This window comes from Melanerpes formicivorus, unplaced genomic scaffold, assembly GCF_026170545.1.
Source record: "Melanerpes formicivorus ecotype bairdi unplaced genomic scaffold, bMelFor1.0.p_v2 SCAF_2, whole genome shotgun sequence".
Lineage (NCBI taxonomy): Eukaryota > Metazoa > Chordata > Aves > Piciformes > Picidae > Melanerpes > Melanerpes formicivorus.
Genome location: NW_027142354.1, coordinates 54,585,462 through 54,604,491, shown reverse-complemented (window position 1 = coordinate 54,604,491; position 19,030 = coordinate 54,585,462). Strand labels below are relative to the sequence as shown.

Sequence of the window (19,030 nt, the reverse complement as noted above, 5' to 3'; positions counted from 1 at the left end):
CTGAGCAGCAGCTGTTAATTTCTACAGGCAGGGAAAATAAGGAGAGTCATCGCTAACAGAAGTTACTTTCCCTTTGCCTGTGCTGCCTTTTCCTCTGACCCTGCAGCATACTCCTGCCTGTGCCAGTGCAGCCCTGGAACCCACTGCAGTAGCTCAAACAGCTCATATCCCAGTAACTCCCAGAGCAAAACAAGTGTTTGTGTTAACCAGAACTGTGATTCCCTTGAGGTCAGGAGCAACAGCTGCTGCTGTCACTGACCCCGTACCTTTAAATACTCTCAACTGCAGTCCTACAGCATTTGTGTGTTCAAGGCACATCTGAAATGTGATTAGGGCTTGACCAGTGATGGAATGGAGACTGTTGCTCTTGCCCCAACTTGGAGATGTATTTGAGGTGCAATTATTAGAGCTGAGAAGGGTTCCTTATTTATATTTCAGTTTACACTTTTATTCCCATTTTAATTTTTCTGTGGGATAAAAGGTGACATTTGAGACTGATTTTAACAAAATATGGTTTTGGTCTGGATTTTTCATCACTCTGGGCTGGGGCCTTAGGGAAACATATTTGCTTTTATTGCTTTTTTTCCCCCAGTAACTAAATGGAATTAGCATTCCCTGCCATTGCTGGCCAACTGGATACAGTGCAGAGTTCAAATAAGTGCAAATAAAGGACAACAACTGTCATGAATCTGCAGCAGGAAAGTACTAAAAATTAAAAGAATAACAATAGAGAAAATGAAGAGCCATAGGTCAAATATGCTGCTGGCCCAGCTTGATGAAATGTGTAGTGCTTGATACTTGCCAGTTTTGCTGATGTGCTTTAATTTTCTTTTGCTCTGTCAAATTTCCACAGCGTTTGTGGCTGGAAATGAGATGAAAACAGGTTCCATATAACCTACCAGATGTAGGAGGAGTACATCTATAGAGGCACCAGTATAGGGCAGGACCTTCGTGCCCTTTCCAGGTGCTGTTCAAAGCATGTGTTCTTGTCTGCAAGCTTTTTAGATGGGCTAGGACACAGCTTCACTATACCTTCATGCTGTGTGACCCTGAGACAGAAAAGATCAACTTTTTTCTACTTCATTAAATTTTATCTGATGCTGTTTTAGTGATGGTGAAGTTCAGTGGCACAGAAGTAACTCAGTGAGTCACAAAGACCCAAACCAACTCTTGATAAACCTTAGCTTTATAGTCTATTATCAGTAACTCAAATTGACAGAAGCAATCCCTCTGATTTGTGTATCCGTACTTCCCCTTGAGTTGTTCCAAAGTTCATCAGTAATCACTCTTCTTCCTCAGAAAAGAATCAAAGTCTTTAATCTAGAAAGGAAGGAAGGAAGGAGATCTGAAACAGCATAATATCTGCAGCTTAGGTTTTGGTTTTTAACTGTACTCTCTGCTTAATGTCATATAGTTGGGCACTGGCTTTATAGATCTCTAATGAACAAAACTCAGGCACTTTATTGGCAAAACAACCAACTTTCTAAGGTAGAAGAAAAGTGTTTCCACTGATCTCCAACACATGAAATGCAAAAGGAAGATGAGACATGTTGCTCCAGAAGTCTGCATCCCACTCTCTGGGGGCAGCTGATGCTTTGCAAGATGGGACCAGCTAGACCTAAGGGCTGGGATATTGAGGTTATTTCATTGCAGCCAGAAACCGGGTGAGCTGGTGAGCTGATTGGGGTTAAATGAACAATAAGCCTTGCTTCCTTGATTTTTGTTGGATCCTTTGGAAAAACTGCACTGGCTTACCTTAACCCTCCCAAGGGGTGGCAGGGAAGGATGGCCCTGGAAGCAATCTCTTGTGCCAGCTATGCACAGGTCAGGTCCGTTCAGTTGAAGGAGGGACTATGTGGAGTATGTGTGCTGCATGTTGTGGCTGCTGCAGCCTGTTCCCCCCGGGGCCATCCGCTTCCTCAGCTCCTGGCCATCTCCTTGGAGAGAGAGGCTGCTTGGCTGCTGGCCACGGTCTCCTTTGCTAAAAGGCTTTGGCAGGGAGACAACGGAGACAAGGAGGAGGAGGAGGAAAAAGGGAGGAAGAGAGAATAAAGGTGGGGGAAAAAATAGGGGAGGTAGTGGGAAAAGGGAGGGGAAAAGAGGGGCAGGAAAAATGGAGATGGGAAAAAGGGAGGGAATGGAGAGAAGGGAAAAAAAGAGAAGAGATGAGGAAAAGGGAGAAAAGTGTGCGAGGGTTGGGGGGGGTAGGCAAGGAGGGGAAAGGAGAAAAGCAGAGTGAAAGGCAAAGAGAAATAAAAGAGGAGAAATGGACAAGGGAAAAGACGTGAGGAGAGCGGAGCCTCCCTGCCGCATGCAGCCGGTGCCGGGGAACCGGTGCCGATAAGGGGCGCGGGCGGAGCGGGGCGGGCACAGCCGGGGCCGGGCCCGCCCCCCTCCCACCGCCCCCCCTCCGGGGCCGGGGCGCCGCGGCCGCGTGTCGGAGGCGGCGCGGCTCTGCGCCGCGGCGTGAGGCAGCGCCGCGCCCCCGCTGCCGGAGGAGCCGCTCCGCCGCCGGCCCCGCGCTCGCGCTCCCGCCCCCGGCCGCGGCGGCCCCGGCGGCATGATCTCCTGAGGGGCCGAGCCCGCCCGTGTCCCGAGCCTGCCCCGCCGCACAGGTGAGTGCCGCGACGGACCGACCCACCCGCGGGGATGCCCGGGCGGCGCTGCCCCTGCCCAGCCCCGCGCTCCGACTTGGCGGAGTTTCGGGGTCTGGATAGAGCTGCCGTTCGTGGGGAGCAGCATCCCTTCGGGTACCTTCGGCCGGCCCGGGTACAGCTTGCCGTGTCCCCGCGCTTCCTTCCCTCGCAGCGCGGTGGCTCCGTGTGTGCGTTCCCGGAGGAAAAAGTGGCTCTTGGCAGCGAAGGATGCTGCCTGGTACTCTAGAGGCTCGGCTGAGCTGTTGGGAGGGGGGTGCGTGTTTGCCGTGTCTGGGGTGGTGGCGAAGCTGCCGTGGCTGTGGGAAGGGACTTTCAGAAGTGCCCCGCCGAGGCTTGGGCTTCGTGGGGCTGCCGGCTGGACAGGGCTGCTGGGCTGAATGTTAAACGTGTGCGGGAACTGCGGTGAGGGGAACTAGCTCGGCACCCCGGGAGTAGCAGGTGAAAACGGGCAGAAAGCTGGTAGAACCGGGGAGGGGAAACAAAAAACAAAAACCTGTGGGATCGCCCAGCTGGGTGAGAGATGCGGCTGTGTGGTACCGAGGGCTGCAGCTGGGTGGATCACCAACAGGTGCAACGGCTGCTCCGGAGGGTGTGCCCCGACCCCCGGGTCGCTCCCGCAGAGCCGCTGTCGTGGGTCGGATTTGGGGAGTCGCGCTGGACCGCTCCGGCCTTGAGCCCCGGCTCCGTAGAGGGGCTTGCGCTTCGCTGTGGGAGCTCTTGGTGGGGCAAACTTACGTGAACGAAACACTGCTTCCGCGGGAGGCTGAGGCTTAAGGCTTGCATGCATTGATTATTATTTTTCCCCTGTTGGGAGAATGCATTCAGGAACAAAAACTTTCTAAGAAAAGTAAGGGGTTTCCAATGAGAAGTGCCTTTCTCCAAGTGGTACAGAATTCTACAGCCTTGTTGGTTGTATTGACAAGGCATTTTAGTTTTCTGGGGGTCTTCTTAAGGAGCAGCAAATCCTGCAGAAGATATGTTTTGGTTTGCAGCATTAAGAATGTTCTTGCTTTGCTTTGGCATTTGCCAATTTCAAGCATAACATGTAAAAGACAAACAAAAAAGTCAGGGTATAAAGCCCATAGATCCAAGTACTCCTTGTTAAATCAACTTTTAAAACAGGCTTTCCCTAGACAGCAATTCACATTCTTCAAGGGGAGAAAGGATGGGTGAAATTGAATTGTCCAAATTAAGTCAAAATGAATTGCTTAATATTCAGCGGGGTTGATAAATGAACCATTAAATCAACACTTGCATAGTGCCTCATTGAAAAGAAGAATGAGCAACTCTCAGCTGTGTGCTGGGCAGAATAGGTCAGGCAGTGACGTTGCTACAGAAGTGTGTGGAGCCGAGTCCTCCTCCTGCTAACAGATGTAATTTGCTCTGTGACACATAGACATGGGCATGAGCAGTCGTGCCCTGTGCTATGAGGAGCAACATCTGCTATAAATGACCATAATTGGCCCAGCTTCATCTCACTGGAGTGAAGTCTTGGTTATGTTTCTTCTGGCATAAATTAACAGAATTCCATTGGCTTCCCCTGCTGATGTGTATCTGTTGACCAACCCACTGTTGTGTTTCAAACTATTTTTATTGTAATTATTTTTTTTTCTTGAGGAAGAACTGTAGTTTTGAATGCCAGTTTGAGGGGAAAAAAATGATACTGATAAATGGAAAAATAAGAGTCATCATTCTGAAACGAGCCAGACAGGATTCCTTCTAAGTAAAAGCTCTTTTGAGAGCGTTCCCTCTCAGTAGCAGCGCATGAGCTTTGCTTCTAAAACTTTCCATTACCATAGGTAATGGCTGTATTCTGGTTGCCACTGAAAAATTACCTTTGGCTTTGCCCCTTGAAATCCTTGTGCTGGAGGGCACTGGGGATGTTGACTCAATCCTTATTGTGCCTTCTGGAAACTTCGAACACTTTGTTTGAAGAATCGTAGATTATGTGACCCTGATGTTTAGCACCTCTTTGCTTTTGCAGGTAGTTTAGAATAGCTAGTCTTGCTTAAAGCTTTTAACACTTAGGAAGTGACAGCTCTCTTTGTTTTGTTAGTTCAAACTGAGCATTACAAAGAGGGAATTAGAAAGATACTTTTCTTTCTTATTTTTTTTTTTAAAGATGCTTAGAGAAACAAATTATCCAGGCTGTAGCTGAAGGTGGGACTGTAATTTGATTCACACTTGAGAAAGCTCCTTGCCTGCATTTTGTTTGGCTGGGAGAGAGAGTCTGTATCTGCACCTTTAGGCATGCAGGGCCATCGTTTATTTGGGTGTTTATGATTTTATAGAAGTGTGTTACGTAACGTGGTCTGCTGCCCTTTAAGGTGATGAGTGTGGCCATAATACGTATGCACAGATCCTGCAGGTGCTGGGTTATTAGCTGAGTGCACTAGAAGTTGCTTGAATGCATTGAGAGCTTTGTATCATCTGTGGTGAAGCAGATGGAAAAGTAGGTATGTTACCCTCATGGGAGAGGAGATTCTGGATCTGGAAATGCCTTTAGGTAGCGTCTGACAGCGGTGTGCGTTTTTCACGTGTTTTGCTGTTCCTGAGTTGCAAGGTAGCTGTGGGTATTTTTGTTCAGCAGCAACCTGTGGTTAGTTAGTCTTTCTGTGCTTCTAATCATCCTCAAAAAAGAAAAGAAGTTTAAAAAAAAAAAAGAGGAAAGTTTCACTGAAAGCCTGCCATGCCTTGCAATGTTACCCTGCTGCTTCTGTTGCCTTGCTTGCTATTTTTCTTTGAAATCATAATCATAGAATGGTAATGCATTTCTTCAGTTCTTTGGATAATGACTGTAACTTGATCTTGCTGGGAAGTGGTCACTCTGTGCTGAGAAAGTGCTGGCAATCGTATTGACTTATTTGGGGAATACTGGAGGAAAAATAGAAAAGATTCACTTGCATTGATTAAAACCTCCAGGGTAATCTTCTAACACTGCAGTTCTCTAGGTGAAAAATTAACTTTCTCTGCTGTCTACTCCTGCTTTTATTTCATTTGTGAGAATCTTAGGCTCTGTTATCAGTTTACATTGAGTCCCTCAAGTGTGCTTGAAGTGGAAAGCGTTTCAACCTAAGAGCTCACACAGACCATCACCCTGAGAGTCCACATTTGTCTCTGGCCACCAGCAGATATTTCTTGATACCACTGACCCCCAGAAGAGTAACAGAAGCAGGTTTTGCACCAGCTCATGGTTCCTCACCCAGGAAATGTTTCCTGAGTGATAGTAAAAAAAACACCCAATTAACAGCTACCTTGATGCTTTTCTGGAGGTTTGGCAAGATAGTACTTTAGGAGTAGCTGAACAACAAACTTTGATTTGTGAGGTATCAAAAATGTGTGCATTTTGGATGTGGAGCCTTCTCCATTTCAGCTGCCACTGTCCAGCACAACAGGCAGCCAACAGCTTGTCTCTCATTGGTTTTAATAAGAGATTTTGGCTGAATATGCCTGGAGTAATTTGAAAACAGTCAACTTGTGGGGGGACAGTAGGTTACTAAACCAAACCACTTCACAATTTCTTTTTAAATAATTCTGAAAAGTCTTAGGTCTCAGCTACTTTTTATGGTCTCTGAATTTGATATAGATCCTGTGGGAAAGTTGGTGTTGGTTGGTTGGTTTGTTTTCAGTTTGGGGCTAAATATTTGAAGAAAGAAAACAATGTTTTTCTCAGCCCACTGATCAAGGGCTGGCATAGGTGTGACTTGTGTGTCTGTGCACTTTGCTTGTGAATTCTTCTCTTTCTTTCCTTCTGCCTCAATCAGCTGTGCTCAATACAGGCCAGGTCTGGGTGAGCTGTTATCTGATTCATTTTGAGGTAGTTCAAAAGGATCCCATTCACATTACCAGGCACAGAGTCACCCCTGAAATCTTGCCAGTCTGGTGTCAAGCCTTGTCTTTTTTCTTTTCTCCCTTCCCCTCTGCCCCCTTGATTTCTGCTATTCTGTTGAATTTGAGCAGACCTAGTGAAAATGGATCTGTTTGGTCTTTAAAATATTGGAGTTTTGTTTCTTAAATGGAGGATCTTGCTTTTCACTACAGGTGGAGCACTGGGGTGTTTACCCGCTCTCTCTGCTTAGGGAAGGATACTGGTTCCTCACAGAGGTGAAAACTTTGTTGAATCTCAGCATCACACTCAGTTTAGCCAGAGCATCTGATATGTACACTGGGATCTTGATTAATTTTTACTTTTGAATTTTATGATGATTTTAAGAATCTGGTGCTACACAGAAAGCTTTCTCAATCTGCTGCATCAGAAAGTGGTAAGCTGGTAGTATTGGTTTGTGGTGATATCCCTGCTGCCTTTATTTCTCTCAAAGGAGCTGTGGGGCTTGTCAGGGTAGGTGTCGGTGAACTACTGTGAATGCGTAAGAACAGTGCTGGGACCACATCCAGGGAGATGTTGTCCACTGCTGGGATGAGCCAAGATCTGCTAGGATCACCCCAGTAGCTGAAATGCTGGTATAGTGTTTTCCTCTGTTCCTTGTGTGGAAGGCGTCAGTGTTAACACAGGTCTGTTTCTTTGGACATGTGTCAACCAGGGCTAACCACTTACTTAAAACCATCCCTGCCTTCTCAGGGGGTTTGCCTGTCTGCAGCTGTTGTTGGTCATCATCTGATGTAGTGGTTTTGACACATGAGCGGGTGGATACCTGCATTATGGGGGCTTGTACCAGCTCAGTTACTGCTCTGAAGACCTGTTCAACCCACCAAACTATGGTGGTTAGCAGCTGTGGCCTGGGTTGGTGCACATTTCTGTGGGTGAGGTGGGAGCGTAGGGCTGAGTAAAGCTCTGTGGTGTTTATTTCCCTTTTTTCTATTGTTGGTCTGAGGAATAAAGACTGTTCCCTTGCAATACCGACACGTCTGAAGAACCTCTTGCTGCAAGGCAGCTCCGTTATTCTCTGTAGTGCTTGGATTGCTCAGCAGAGGGAGAGCAGACCGTATCGCACAAGCACCCAAAAATGCCAGCAGCCAAAGCCACATTGCTCTGACTGACAGCGGGGAAGGACTCCCAAAGCCTCCCTCCCCGCTTCAATATTGTGTGGTGTTGCTGTTGTGTTTTGTTTTTTCTTTCTCTTTTTTCCCCTTTTTCCCCATCCTGTCTTATTTTAAAGCTCAGAGCTAAGCTATGATTTTTCACCTCTTGATCAAAAGTAGCTGCCTCAGTCTCTAGGTTAATAGACTAATACAGATGGCAGAGTAGGTGGCTGTGATAAAAAAGAGGTGTCCAAATCCGAGAAGCAGCATGCTTGAACCATCTTGTGTATTCCAAGTGCTTCCTAAATATTTAGGCCCTTTCCTAAATATTTAGGGAGAAATACTAGAGTTGACCTTTAGTTCCTGAAGATTTACCAAACGTTCAGAGACAAGCAAAACAAAACAGAGCGAAACCAAAACATAACCCTTAAATTAGCTGAAATTCAAGCACCAAGTTCTCCACATGACTTTTCTCCAGGCCACCTGGTCTCCATTGACTTCCTTGATGCTGTGCCACTTCTGCCACTGGCTAGAGGGCTGGCTTTTTTGGGGGTGGAAGTTTGATGAAAAGTGTGTCCCTGAATTTTTTGTTTTTACTTATTTCATATTTTTTTTGAGGATGGGAAAAGTATTTGGTTAAAGAGTAAAACTTATGCTGCTGGGGCAGTATTTTCAGTCAACATTTCCTTCCCCATAGCATACTGTGTGGAAATCTAGGAGATTTAGACATGCCTCTTTTTTTTATGGTCAGAGATGTCAGTTTAATGTGATAAGAAAACAGCTGTTAAAACACTGCCAGATAAAGGCAAGATGGGAAGCATGAAGGGGAAAAAACCCAGTGATGGGTTCCTCCAAGTGGATTGAATAAGGCAGTGTTTTGGAGACCTGGCTTGTTCCCCATCTGCCACCAACACAGCAGGTGCCATGGTCAGCTTCAGAGCTTGTATTCCTCAGAGCAGGGAGTGTTTGTGCTCTGACACCACTTAAATCAATGAGGTGCCATTTACTGAGGCTTTTAGTAAGTGGAGCAGATCAAGCTGCTTACTCTGGTAGCATGAGGAGTTTAAGTGGAGTGAAGCTCCAAGCTCTCTCCCCTGCTTGATCAAAGGGCATGACCCAACTCTGCACCAGGCATTTTCTAAATAAGTGGAAGTGTTCTTTTAAAGCATGAGATGAGAGTAAGTGGAGGATGATGCTAAGGGCCTTAACCCTCTTTTAGACAGGGAAATGTGCCCAATTGGTAAATGTGGAATGTACTGCTCAGCAAGCAAAGAGGAGGTATCTCCTCTTGGAGGTATCTGTGAGCCAGGGAGGATGGTCAGCCTTCCAGGGATGAATCTTCTGTACTGGCTTGTGAAAGCAAATCAAAACCAAAGCCAGTCTTGAGTTTACTTCCAGTTTCTTGCCCCCTCTGCAAAACTTGTTATGAAGTATTTCAGCTCCTGTTAGAAAGCAGTCTCCACCCTGCTTCCACCCTGTCTCTGCCAGATCCTTCCCAGCACACAAGCTGCCTGTATGGTCGCACCAGCTCTGCCAGGAGCAGGCAGTGGGGGCAACCATGTTGAGTCAATGCTGTTAACGGCAGGAGAAACACCTCTCACCAGAGGAGAGTTCATCTCTGCAGGATAATGAGCTCTGGCTTGCTCAGGACTGAATTGCTGCTGTATGGATCACACCAAAGCACAAATGAACATGCAGCACCGGGCCTTTCCTACAGCCTCTTTTATACATAGTGAATAGCTAATGAAATGAGAGCTCTTTGGAGCTATTGGGCTGCTGCTAGCCTGACTTATTGTAGAAGAATCTTGTGCAGTTTGTCTTGCTCCACTAACTTTTTGAAGTCTTTCAAAGCTGTGCATTGCAGCAACCCCCAGCTTCTAGTCTGACTTTAACAGTGTTACAAGTGTGAGATCTAAAGAGTGGAGTTGTGGAGTAAAGCTTGAGCTATACTGAGCGTGGTTCAAAATGCATAGCCATGGTGTGGGGTATGAGAGTCTTTCCATGACTTAAATAACATCTTTTATATATATATATACTACAAAATAGTTTCTGCAGAATGCATAAACTTTGGGGGTTTTTTTGAGTGTCAGCATGGGCAGCCTTGCTCTTCTTGCAACTTATTTTAGGGATGAAATGTGTTGCAGGTGGCTTTTCTACCTTATGCTACCTGTCTGAGGGCGGGTAAAATTCATTGTTGTTACTTTCACACTCAGGTAAAATGTTTACCCTGAATTTTAGCAGCTCTGTGTTATCAAGTTTACAGATATTCCAATGTTGAAATTGCATCTTTCATTATACATGACTTCTTTGAGAGTGAAACCAGCATCTACCTTATTTAACTTGACTACTTTTAATTTTGTTTTGGTCAAACCAAAGAGGAATCACAGCCCGTACAGGCTTCAGCTCCGTTTTCTGCTTACACGTTGGTCCTGAGTAACTGAATTATTTTGCAGTTTTGTTCACAAAGCTCGCCCTAGCATTTTGTAGAAAGTCATTAGCTGTGTTACTGTTTCACTGCAGGCACTGGGAAATCCATTTTACCTGTGCCTGCGTAGCAGTGTGCTACAAAAGGCTTCCTTTGCATGTAGTGAAACACGATTAACTTGGGGGGAGGGAGTGATAATGGTGGAGTTGCAGTGCTTTGATAGGATGATTATTTTATGCTTTGCCAAACATTGATATTTAACAGGAGAAATATCTCAATGAGATATTAGAGAGCAAGTTACAGATTTTAGTTGGCTAATAGGGATGAGGCCAATCCCTATTAGAATAGAATAGAATAAACCAGGTTGTAAGAACCCTTCAAGATCATCGCGTCCAACCTATCATCCAGCACCACCTAATCAACTAAACCATGCAGCCAAGCACCCTATTAAGTCTCCTCTTAAACACCTCCAGTGATGGTGACTCCACTACCTCCCCAGGCAGCCCATTCCAATGGCTTTAGTGCTGCTGCTGTTAATGAAAATGCTGGGAATGGCATCGGGCATGCAGTAATTACTTACTGACAGATGATGGTTTTTGAAGGTGTGAATAAAATGTCTGATGCATCGATTGGATTGCCTGAAAAACAAATCTGTTAGGTAGTCTTTTTTTTCTCTTGTTCTCTTTGATCCCCCATGGAGCTCTTTGGCTGCTGAGCAACAGGTATTTTGAAATTCATCTGCCCAAGTTGGTATCTCAATGGCAGTTAAGACATGGACCCTTAGAATAGAATTAACTAGATTGGAAAAGACCCTCAAGATCATCAAGTCCAACCTATCTAGTCAACTAAACCATGGCACCAAATGCCTCATCCAGTCTCTTCTTAAACACCTCCAGTGATGGTGACTCAACCACCTCCCTGGGCAGCTCATTCCAATGGTCAACCTCTCTTTCTGTGAAAAAACTTCCTAACATCCAGCCTAAACCTCCCCTGGCACAGCTTGAGGCTTTGTCCTCTTGTTCTGGTTGCCTGGGAGAAGAGACCAACCCCAACCTGGCTGCAGGTAGTAGGTACCCTTCAGGTAGTTGTAGTAGGTACCCTTCAGGTAGTTGTAGTAGGTACCCTTCAGGTAGTTGTAGTAGGTACCCTTCAGCAATAAGGTCTCCCCTGAGTCTCCTCTTCTCCAGGCTAATCAAACCCAGCTCCCTCAGTCTCTCCTCATAGGGCTTGTGCTCCAAACCCCTCCCCAGCTTTGTTGCCCTTCTCTGGACATGTTCTAGCAACTCAACATCTTTCCTAAACTGAGGTGCCCAGAACTGGACACAGGACTCAAGGTGTGGCCTAACCAGTGCAGGCTGGTGTTATATAGATGCTATTACATGCCTGGCAAATAATTGAAGGTGGGCACTGTGTTTATTGGTTTAGACAAAAAAAAACCCAACCCTTGTATTTGCTAATTCTAGATGATCCTTGGTGTCTTCTCCAACCCTGACAATTCTGTGATTCTGTGTAATTCTTGATGCCCAGAAAGAGAGTAATTGGCCATTGGAATGTGCTGCCCGGGGAGGTGGCAGAGTCACCATCCCTGGAGATGTTCAAGAGGGGATTGGAAGTGGCACTTGAAGCCATGGTTTAGTTAGTCATGAGGTGTTAGGTATTAGGTAATAGGTTGGACTTGATGATCTCTGAGGTCTTTTCCAACCCTGTTGATTCTATGACTCTCTGATCTAGGTGCATACCCCTGACCATGCCACATCATTCCCCTGCTTGTTAACTCCTTCGGGGAAGTCTTGACAGATTTGTTCTGCGTGGCTGCGGTCTGCAAAATGTGTGACTCTTCCTGAGTATATAATTCACTCATTCTGTTCTTTATTATATTCTCTATCATTTTTTCTTGTACTGAAGTTAAAACTCAGTGGTCTGTGTCTTTGAACATTTGGCTTTTTAATGAAGTATTCGACTGCGGGAAGCCAATGAAAGAAGTGTTTTACATAATATTGTGTGTGTAGTGTGATTTTGATTTTATTTCCTCCCCCTCTTTTTTCTTTTTATCCTCACTCTGAATTTCAGCATTACAGCTTTGTTCAGAGCTGTGAGGTCAGAACCAGAAAGCATGAAAATGATGCATCTGCATCACTGGCACGTCACTGTGGTCGTAGTTTCAGTCAGTCAGGGTTGGAAGGGACCACAAGGATCATCTAGTTCCAAGCCCCCTGCCATGGGCAGGGACACCCCACACTAGATCAGGCTGGACAGAGCCTCATCCAGCCTGCTCTTAAACACCTCCAGGGATGGGGCCTCGACCACCTCCCTGGACAACACATTCCAGGGCTTCACCACTCTCATGGTGAAGAACCTCCTCCTCCCCTCCAGCCTGAATCTCCCCACCTCCACCTTCATTCCATTCCCCTTAGTCCTATCACTACCTGATATCCTGAGAAGTCCCTCCCCAGTTTTATCGTGCTGCACTGCGTGGCACTGCCAAATTTCACCATGGAAATTGTCAAAGCAGTGTCCTGGGGTTTACAGGACAGACTTTATCAATTGTAATAAGCTTTAATGTATTTATTGTGAAGAATAAATTAAACACTAGAACTAATGCTGTCTGAAACCAAATGTATTACAGTTGTAAGCCATTCTTGTCTGTGACAGTACCAAGGCATAGGGCTGTCTGTATGCCCAGGAAAGGAACTTTAATGAGTGTTTCACATTTTGAAGGTTCCAGAAATAAACTTTAAAGTGGGGAAGGGACTTTTACTCCCTTCATCTTTGCTCATTCTCTGCACAACCTTAACAGAATACCAGTACTGCAGGCTTCTGATGTCAGGATTTGTCAGTAGCCTTGTACTGTAACTCTGTTTTACGGAAAATTTAACGTTAGAAGCTTCTCTGTGTTCTCAGCAGGAGAGTCTGAAATATATATATGAAGTCTTGTAAGGAAAAGTGGGAGAAAACTGTAGTCCTTGTAAGTGCCTGCCTCAGAAGGGGCAGGCTGACATTCTTGGATCTTTCCTTTTGTTTTGCACTGTTGGTCTCTCCTGAAGCACCAGGTTGTTGTGGGTACATGCTCCTTGTGACCTTTTGTGCCAAGGCTAATAGAGCTATCAAACCTCTCCGCTCTAGCGGCAGAAAGCATTTACTCACTAAATTGTCATCCTATTCGCCAAAGGGTGAGGAAAGCCTTGTCCAGAGGTCATGGGAGTATTAGGTGTAAATCAGCACAATCTCCCAGTTTTGTCTGATCAAGAGTTTTTCTCTCTGGTTCACGATAGTGACCTTGCATTAAAAAGGGGCATATATCTATTTATTTTTTCCTGGTAGAAGTACATGCTGTCCTCTTAATGATGAGACATGGGCCACCTGTTTTGGCAGTAAGCAGATTTTAAAGAGATTCATGTAATAGCCTCAAAATCTTGTGATAAAATTGGAACAGTCAGTCCGTGGAAAACTTCCCCACAAAATTATATGATAATTCCACTTAATTTTGTTGCTCTTCATTCCCTTGTTTTGGGGATTTGCTGTGCCTCAATTGCACACCTGCTGTTAGGAGAGGAACAGCTTTTCTCTTTCATGGACCAGCTGCAATCTCAGTCCTGAGATCCACCCTGGGGTAATGGCAGCTGAAAGAAATAATATTTCCACTTTGCTGGTCCCAAGAAGGCAGAGCCCTGCATGTGACAGTAACTCAACTTTAGAATACAATCCTTTTTAGAATACAATAGAATAGACCAGGTTGGAAGAGACCTTAGAGATCATCGAGTCCAACCTATCATCCAACACCATCTAATCAACTAAACCATGGCACCAAGCACCCCATCCAGTCTCTTCCTAAACACTTCCAGTAATGGTGACTCTACCATCTCCCTAGGCAGCCCTTTCCAATGGCCAATCACTCTTTCTATGAAGAACTTCTTCCTAACATCCAGCCTAAACCTCCCTGGCACAGCTTTTGAGAGACCTCAGTTGATACACAAGAGGGTACACACACAAGAGGATAACGTGTGCCACCTTGTTCTTTGACGTTGCTCTAGCGCTTCCAAATGCAGTCTGCCTGCGTTGCTGCCCTTGTGGTGTGCCCCCAAAACTGAGAGAGATGTCTCTGGTCACTCCTTGCTGTGCTGGGTACCTGTTGGTGCAACTTAAGCAGCCTATTGCAAATTGCTCATCTTGTCTTACAGCACCTGAAATTCAAGCCTGGGTTTTCTCCAAATGGGTGGCCACTCCATGGAGCATTTATCAAATTGTAGATGCCTTAATCTGGGGGCAAAAAAAGAGAATTCCCTTTTTTCCCCTCCACACATCCCCCTTACTAAGTTGCTTAAGCTTTTTCATGTTTTTGCTCCTACTTTTCCTTTTTTTCTTCTCCCCATCACCTTAGAGTTAAGAGTTTGCTTTAAATGAGTTCCCAAAGACAGCCCCTTGAGAAGGTTAACAAGAGGCCATCATGGATCACAAGTTCAACTGAGCTCAAGATAGAAGATGAACTTGCAATCATCAGCAGGGTTTTTATGCTGCCAGCCAGCCAGTGTTTGTCTGCTTCATTTCATTCCAGAGCTACTTGCTTGTCCTTACACTATATTTCATGACCCCTCATACAGATGACCACAGTTATAATCTTTTGTATTGAGGGGTGGAAATGCCTTGTGCAGATGGAAATAGGACCCAAAATATGACACATTCTTGAGTGAGGTCAGTTAGAAACATGTTTTAGAGAAGTAACAGTAGGCAGCTTGACTGCTTCTGAGGAGGACTATCCCTGCAGGGAAGAGGAAAGAGAACTGGCCTGTTGTTCTGCACACTGAGATTAAAAGAGCCTGCGTTGGGTTTGTAGGGCTGCTGTCCACTCAGTTCATGGTGCTTAACCCTTGCTGGTGCTGCACTGATAGGTCAAGAGGAAATGGCTAGGGGAGGTTTCTATTAGATATTAAGGAAAAAATTTCTTTACTGGAAGAGTGATCAAGCATTGGAACAGGCTGCCCAGGATAAGTGGTGGAGTCAACAGCCTTGGAAGTGTTCAAAAAACATGTAGAAGTGGCACTCTGGGATATGGTCTAGTGGGGCAAAGTGGTGTTGGATGGACTTGATGATCTTGGAGGTCTTTTGCAACCTTAATGATTCTCTGGTTCTAAAGAGGGATGGATCCCAGCAGCATTAGTATCTCATTGTGTGGAGGAACCATCCAGCTTCACTGCATCAGCTCTTTGATGGGAGGTGGAAACATTTAAGTGTTTCACTGGGGGAAATTAATGAACTCTTCTTCCCAATGTAGAAATGGCTTGATTTACCACTTTGAAATAGATGTGCAGGGCTGAAGGGCTGCATGTGTGCTTGCTTGCTCTGGGCTGTGCTGCCCAGGTGCAGGCAGGGCTGTGGCATTGCCCTGGCAGCTGCCTTGGTGCAAAGTGTGTGGGTTGTGAGCTGCTTCTTGAAGGTGTTGCCTGAATATACACCTTGTGCTTTTGATCACGTCTGCTTTTGCTGGGTTGCATTGCACTTGTATAAACAAGAAAATCATGGCATCAGATTTTTACCCAGCAGGGCTGATATTGGCAGTAGTACCTTGTTAAAATGAAGGACTGCCTGTTTTATAACAGATAGTGTGAGCCCAACCTGCATTTTCCGCTTTCTGACAATATCCTGTACCAGATAAAGTCCAGTGAGAGTTATGTGCAAGTTCAGTCACTTTAATACCATTTTTCAAGAACTGCTGTGCTTAAAAGGAGTTTTTTGTTAGCAGGGGAAAGGTGAGAGTTTGGTGTTTGCTTTCTTTTCAAGTTGTGCAATAACCGAGGAGTCCTTTTCAAAGGATGGATGCGACACAGACATTAAAAAAGGAATATGGTTTTGTCTGCACACTTCCTGTTGGCATGAAATTTGCTTTGTCCATGTTTATGGCAAAGATATAGCTCTTTCTAGATCTATTTTAGAGGCTGAAATCTCAAGAATAGGAATGTAGCATGCTGCAGATAGTAAATTTTGACTGTAAGCTCATAGGTGGTTCAGGGTATCGTATGCCTTAGTTACAGCATTGCCCTCTCAAAAAGAGAGAAAACTCTTTAGACAGTTGTCACCACAGTTAAGCAAAAGTTTAAAAGCAGTATTGGGAATCCAAATCCCCAGAGTGTGAAATGAAAATTAGCTGTATTCATATTGAAATTCAGGGTGTCAAATTTGGGAGCCTCAAGGCCATGGGCAGTCACTAGAGCCTCCACAGAGTGAGTCAAAGCTCTGAATTTAGAACCTGATCCTCTCCAGTTATGTGAGGAGTTGAAATTCCTGGCTTGGGTGTTTAAATTAGCTGCTTAGATGGAATTGATTCCCCACCTCTTGCCCTTTGCATCTTTGAAAACAGTTTCCTCCCCCCCCTCTCTTTCTTTGTTTTAATTATTGATAATGGATATGGATAATGGAGGAAGGTCTATGTAGTATAACTGTGGACAGAATCACTTCCCTCTTTATTGAAAAATTGCATCTTGTTTCTGTTTTGTGACCTGGTGGATCAGGCTTTGATTTGCAGACCCTGGAACTCTGGAGGGGAAGCCCCATAGTAGGAGATGTACTTTCCATGTGCAGGAGTTAATTAGCTGTAATTAGATTCCTTAATTTTGGTGTTGTGTTTTTTTTTTTTAACTCATATATGAAATATCCCTAATGCCTTCATTTTTTTTTTCCCCCAGGCATTTTATTCAGATTCTGATTAATAACCAAGGATGAAAATACTTTAGTGTATAAGTACTGTACCAGCACCATGCCCTAGGGATGTACCTAGAAAGTGTGAGGGGGGCAGGGGAAGCTTTCAGCATGGGGTCTGGCTCTCAGCACTTTCTGCAGTTGGCATTGCTTGAGAGGGGTTGGGAGTCAGTAGACATTCAATACCCATAGTGGGCTGGGAAGTCTCTTCACCAAGAACTGCCAGTGCCATGGAGGCAATGACTGTGCACGGCCCCAGAGGGGAAAGTGGGGCACTGGTTGTAGGGTAAGCAAGTGGAGGGAGAGTAGCAGTAGGTTCCTCTTTTTTTTGTGGTCCTTTTTTGGCCCAACATTGATATTGAGGCACTTCCCAGAGAGAAGGAAGAACTGGAGAGAGATGATTTTGTGTGTGTTTGTTTTCTGACTTTTTTTTCCCCCTGAGTGTTTTCAAAAGTGGGAAGTTAGGGGTTTTGCTTTTAAGGTGGGGGGTGTGTGTTGATCTGTAATGGCAGTGGTTTATGCAGGTGCTTGTGCTTTGAAAAAGTCACCTCTTGGTAATACCAGACAGTGTGTAAGGTCGTGCACTGAAGGACTTGTAAGGATTTGTCCTTTAAGCTGGAAGCTCTGCAGTTAAAAGCAAGAGAGGAGTAAGACATGTATTGGCCAGTCCGTGACCGCTGTCTAAAATGAAGCTGTGGAAGGTTAGAGGTAGACAGCAGATCAGCTTTTCTGGTGCTTGCATGGAATTATCCCTGGTGATGTCTCCACTGGAATAGCGTTGGTATTTGGAGGTGGCTCTCTTTCAAGAAAGATGAACCTAAACATGGGCAGCACCACAGGAGAGTGGGTGGTATGATGAAAGGCCTAGAAAGGAGCCCTGACAGGAGATGAGTAAAGGAGAATGAAAGCTGAAAAGAATCCTGATCACTAATTAAAAATGTACTGAAGGGGAGTACCAATGAGGGGGAAAAAAAATAGTAGTAAATAAGTTAAAGTAATGGAGCAAGAATAAAAGAGGTACTTTGGCTATGAATCAATTTGGACTAGCAATGAGGACTATAATTAGTAGAGCAACATACTTTGAAAAGTGGGTAATGGGGTGTAGCTCATGGGAAGGTTAAGGAAGATGATGGCCCTTGAGAGAACCTTGCCCCTGGGAGGCTTTGCTGCTTCTAAATAAGGTATTTGTTGATGCATCTTCCAACCAGCAAGCTAGTGGCTTTTCCCCATTCCATTTCCAAATTGCACATTTTTTTTTCTTTAAAAAAAACCCACCACAAAACAGTTCACAATCTGCAGTGCCTTAGGAGTACATTGTTCACCTTTACAGGCAGGTGTTGTCCATCCAGAAAAGCCATGCTTGTTTTTGCTGTGTGTAGCTGTGTGGATAGTAGTGGTGGCGTCTTTGACTTGCCAGCTGGAGAGCACCAGAAGGGTGTCGTTTCTCTGCCCCAGCTTACCTCTGCAGCCTGGGCTCTCTTCCCAAGGCAGGGATACATTTCTGGTTAGCCCATTCCTGAGAACTGAGCTCTTCTGTTTACAGAGACAATGGGTCCTTTTCTGTCACATTCATTTATTTTGAGTGCAGATAGTGAAATCCCAGTCTGCTTTTGTGTTTTGATAGGGCTGGATGACAGAGCTGTTGTGTTCAGGGGAGGAAGGCTCAGATAAAGCAGCTTTGGGTGCCCATGCTTGAATTGCCCCCTGCACAGTGCTCCATCCTCTCTGATCGAGACATAGTAAGGCAGCAAAATCAAGATTCCTGCACAGGCTGTGAATTGAAGAAACCATTTCTTAGTTCCTGCCTTTATCTCCCAAAAGGATAGAAGGGCATGGAGCAAGCCATGCAAAAACTGATTAGCATTTCCATTAAAACTAGATAAAGCCAGAAGTGAAAGTTAATATGCAGCTGTGTAACAAGGCTTGGAGAATGACAGCATCATCATTAGGATCACAGAAAATTAAGGTCAACACAAAGAAAATATTTGGATGTCAAATCAATGGAGGCTGTGCAGAAGATGATCAGTCTGTCCTCAGGTTAGCTTTCTGTGTGCTTCCTGATTCAGGCCAGTTCCTAGTGTTTATTTTAGCTATGTACATGGGTTCTAATAGTTTGTTGTTTGCTTGGTTTTTTTAAACTGAATTAGGCTAGAAATCCTGTGCATTCCTTTCAAGAAGTTTTAGCTAAGATTGCCTGGTGTTCAGTGAATAATGGCAATCAATAACAGGAAATGAAATCCAGGAATTCTCTCTTTCTGTGCCTAATTAACCCTGAGAA

General features: G+C 45.0%; 1 protein-coding gene across 6 annotated transcripts in view; it reads left to right on the top strand.

The window, feature by feature from the left end:
- SGCD (sarcoglycan delta) overlaps positions 1-19,030 on the top strand; it is a 393,456-nt gene that overhangs the window by 10,259 nt on the left and 364,167 nt on the right. For 4 of the 6 annotated variants that reach the window (XM_068161680.1, XM_068161654.1, XM_068161670.1 and 1 more), the window contains exon 1: positions 2,524-2,615. The exons of the other annotated variants lie outside the window; for them this stretch is intronic. The gene's annotated coding sequence lies outside the window, so the exon portion shown is untranslated. Of the gene's footprint in view, positions 1-2,523; positions 2,616-19,030 lie in introns of those variants that run through there. 6 annotated transcript variants of the gene reach the window in all.